A 4,445-nucleotide genomic window follows, 5' to 3' on the forward strand; every position below is an offset into this window, starting at 1 on the left:
TGTGTGGTGTGTGTGCACGTGTGCGTGGTGTGTGTGCACGTGTGTGTGGTGTGTGTGCACCTGTGCGTGCCCGCGTGTGCACGTGTGTGTGGTGTGTGTGCACGTGTGTGTGGTGTGTGTGCACGTGTGTGCGGTGCGGTGTGTGTGCACGTGGGTGTGGTGTGTGCACGTGCGTGTGGTGTGTGTGCACCTGTGCGTGGTGTGTGTGCACGTGTGTGTGGTGTGTGTGCACGTGTGTGCGGTGTGTGTGCACCTGTGCGTGGTGTGTGTGCACGTGTGCGTGGTGTGTGTGCACGTGTGTGCGGTGTGTGTGCACCTGTGCGTGCCCGCGTGTGCACGTGTGTGTGGTGTGTGTGCACGTGTGCGTGGTGTGTGTGCACCTGTGTGTGGTGTGTGTGCACCTGTGCGTGCCCGCGTGTGCACGTGTGCGTCTGTGATGCCTGCACCTGCCTGTGTCCTCTCTCTCTCTCCCGAGCTTGTCTCGGATTCTTTGAACCGCCGCACGGGCAATGCCACGCTAACCGCATGGGTCATCGGAGGAACACCCTTCATTACAGCACTTTCATCCACCTGCGCTGAAAACGCCCCACGCACAAAAGACACACAGGGTTAAAGTTGAGTTCCCGGGCGTGCGTGTCCTCGTCCTCCGTGGTAGCAAAACACCAAAAGGCATGGGAGAGAAAGGGGGTGTCTCCGGGAAGGTCTTGTGGTGGCGGAAGCCGGGGCTGAAAGAGGAACCCAGGGGAAGGACACAGGAGGGTGGTGTCCGCAGCCTGTTTCCTGTATGGGTTGCACTGAGAGAACTTGGAGACAGACCTTTCAGCTGGACGTTTGCACCTCTGACGTTGCATTATCTCCACGTAGGGTCCACACAGCTACATGAGGTGCTTTCGGAAAGCCCCAGCGCCCCGTGACCAGAGTTCACATCGCACAAGTCATCACGCCCACCTGCGCCAAGCTGCGGAACGAGAAGCACGTCACGGAAGCCCTCTAAAGGGTCAAGTTCAAGTTCCCAGGCTGCCAGAAGAGCCACGTCTCAAAGAAGTCGGGCTTCACCAAGTTCCACGCGGGAGAACTTGACGACACGGGGGCGGAGAAGGAGCTCATCCCAGACAAGTGGTGGAGTCTCGCTCTGTTGCTCAGGCTGGAGTGCAGGGGCGCCATCTCGGCTCCCAGCAACCTCCACCTCCCACGTTCAAGCGATTCTCCTGACTCAGCCTGGGATTGCAGGCGTGAGGTATCTTGTGTGTGTGTGACGTACATTTTACTACAATTGAGAAACACTGGGTGCCGGACACCGTGGTGGGTGCCTGTCATTCCAGCACTTTGGGAGGCTGAAGCGGGTGGATCACTTGAAGTCAGGCGTTGAAGACCAGCCTGGCCAACACGGTGAAATCCCCATCTCGACGAAAACATGGAGGGAAACGTGTCAGGACGTGGCAGAATCAGGAAAGGAAACGGTACGATTTTGTGGCTGGCAACGGGGGTGCTTTCCAGGGAACCTCCACTCCCGGAATGGAGACATCCGAGCCGACGACCACATGGTCACCGTCATCTGCACGTAAACCGCTCCTGACACGTGTTCGATAGGATGACGTGAAAACAGCGGGGTCGTGATTGATCACGGAACATCCCGGCCCCGTGGCTCATCTATCACCAGGAGTATATTCATTATTCAAAGGAACTCCCTTCTGTAAGCATCGATGTCGGCAACGGAGCCACGAGACGTCCAATCCTCTGCGGACTCCAACAACATCATGAAAGACGAATGCTCAGTCCCCTCCACCCGTAATCAGCGGCGTAATAAGACCCATTTATTCACCTGTCAAAGCCCTGGGCATGATTTCATTTTACAGAAGGATAATTGAATACATTTTCGAGTGCTTATTTTATCGTGGCACAAAACGACTTGTGCATGTTTTAAAGGAGTCGTGAACGCTGAACTGTGACACCGACGTTTATGGGTCGACAGCTCCGTCCAGGGTGAAGGGCAGAATCTAATACAGATGTTCGCCCACACGGCAGGGCCTTAAAGTTGGTCACTGGGGTGCAGTCCAGCCGGGAGAACCCCGAATCTCTGAGAACTCAAAAACCCTGTTCAGAGTCATCGTCTTTGCTTTATTTATTATAATGTTTTGTATGTTGTATTTTTTTTGTAGAGATGGGGTCTTGCTATGTTGCCCAGTCTCAAGAGATTCTTCCAATCGGGCTCCCAGTTAGCTGGGATTATGCGCCCAGACCACCTCACCCACCTCATTTTATTTTATTTTATTTTGGGGAGACAGAGTCTCGCTGTGTCGCCAGCCTGGAGTGCAGTGGCGCGATCTCGGCTCACTGCAACCTCCGCCTCCTGGGCTCAAGCGATTCTCCTGCCTCAGCCTCCCGCGTAGCTGGGATGACAGGTGCCGCCACCACGCCCGGCTAATTTTTGTATTTTTTGTAGAGACAAGGTTTCATTATGTGGGCCAGGATGGATCTCTTGACCTCGTGGTCCGCCCACCTCGGCCTCCCAAAGTGCTGGGATTACAGGTGTGAGCCACCGCGCCCGGCCTAAAATTTCTTTTGTATAGACAGTGTCTTGCTGTATTGCCCAGGCTGGTCTTGAATGCCTGGCCTCAAGCAATCCTCCCACCTCGGCCTCCCAAAGTGCTAGGATTATAAGCATGAGCCACCATGCCCGGCCACGATCTTTGTTTTAATACACCTGCTGTCGTCCATGAGGCTTGCATGACGCAGTTCTTGGTAAACCCCAGCCCAATAAAACCTGAAGTGGTCTCATTCCTTGTCACTGTTTTCCTTGTAATTTACCTCGAGTGAAATGCAGAAAAAAAAAAAGAGAGAGAGAGAGACCATCAACACGTACCCAACACGTGACATTTGTTCCACAAATGTGGAAGGAGGTGAGATTTAGAACACAGGAATGGGAAGAGCAAGAAGAGGCAGGCGGGGTGAGAAAAGCTCACTGTGATTCTTGTTACTGGACCATGAGGTTCAAATGGTCACTGCACAGTACCAGACCAAGATGCCGAGACAGCAGGCTTTGCAGTAGAGAAAGAATTTGATGGTGCCAGGGGGTCTAAGGGGATCTAAACAAGGAGACAGACAGGGACTCTCAGCTTCATCTCTCCTATTAGTCTTGTTACTGGACCATGAGGTTCAAATGTCCGCTGCACAGTAACAGACCAAGACGCCGAGACAGCAGGCTTTGCAGCAGAGAAAGAATTTGATGGTGCCAGGGGGGCTCTAAACAAGGAGACAGAGAGGGACTCTCAGATTCATCTCTCCTGTTAGTCTTGTTACTGGACCATGAGGTTCAAATGTCCGCTGCACAGTAACAGACCAAGACGCCGAGACAGCAGGCTTTGCAGCAGAGAAAGAATTTGATGGTTCCAGGACATCTAAACAAGGATGTGAGAGGGACTCTCAGATTCATCTCTCCTGTTAGACAGGTTCAAGTGTCCACTGCACAGTAACAGACCAAGACACCGAGACAGCAGGCTTTGCAGCAGAGAAAGAATTTGATGGTGCCAGGGGGTCTAAACAAGGAGACAGAGAGGAACCCTCACGTTCATCTCTCCTATCAGTCTTGTTCCTGGACCATGAGGTTCAAATGTCTGCTGCACAGTAACAGACCAAGATGCCAAGACAGCAGGCTTTGCAGCAGAGAAAGAATTTAATGGTTCCAGGGCATCTAAACAAGGAGACAGAGAGGGACCCTCACGTTCATCTCTCCTATTAGTCTTGTTAATGGACCACCAGGTTCAAATGACCGCCTCACAGTACCAGACCAAGACGCCGAGACAGCAGGCTTTGCAGCAGAGAAAGAATTTGATGGTGCCAGGGGGGCTCTAAACAAGGAGACAGAGAGGGACTCTCAGATTCATCTCTCCTGTTAGTCTTGTTACTGGACCATGAGGTTCAAATGTCCGCTGCACAGTAACAGACCAAGACGCCGAGACAGCAGGCTTTGCAGCAGAGAAAGAATTTGATGGTTCCAGGGGGGTCTAAACAAGGAGACAGAGAGGGACTCTCAGATTCATCTCTCCTGTTAGTCTTGTTACTGGACCATGAGGTTCAAATGTCCGCTGCACAGTAACAGACCAAGACGCCGAGACAGCAGGCTTTGCAGCAGAGAAAGAATTTGATGGTTCCAGGGGGGTCTAAACAAGGAGACAGAGAGGGACCCTCACGTTCATCTCTCCTGTTAGTCTTGTTACTGGACCATGAGGTTCAAGTGTCCACTGCACAGTAACAGACCAAGACGCCGAGACAGCAGGCTTTGCAGCGGAGAAAGAATTGGATAGTGCCAGGGGGTCTAAACAAGGAGACAGAGAGGGACCCTCACGTTCATCTCTCCTATTAGTCTTGTTAATGGACCACCAGGTTGAAATGTCCGCCTCACAGTACCAGACCAAGACGCCGAGACAGCAGGTTTTGCAGCAGAG

At 52.8% G+C, this 4,445-nt stretch overlaps 1 pseudogene; it reads left to right on the forward strand.

Moving 5' to 3' along the window:
- The first annotated feature begins 719 nt into the window (after positions 1-719).
- Positions 720-816, forward strand: LOC115895699 (annotated as a pseudogene).
- Positions 817-4,445: the final 3,629 nt, after the last annotated feature.

Source organism: Rhinopithecus roxellana, chromosome 22, assembly GCF_007565055.1.
Source record: "Rhinopithecus roxellana isolate Shanxi Qingling chromosome 22, ASM756505v1, whole genome shotgun sequence".
In the NCBI taxonomy this organism is placed as follows: Eukaryota; Metazoa; Chordata; class Mammalia; order Primates; family Cercopithecidae; genus Rhinopithecus; species Rhinopithecus roxellana.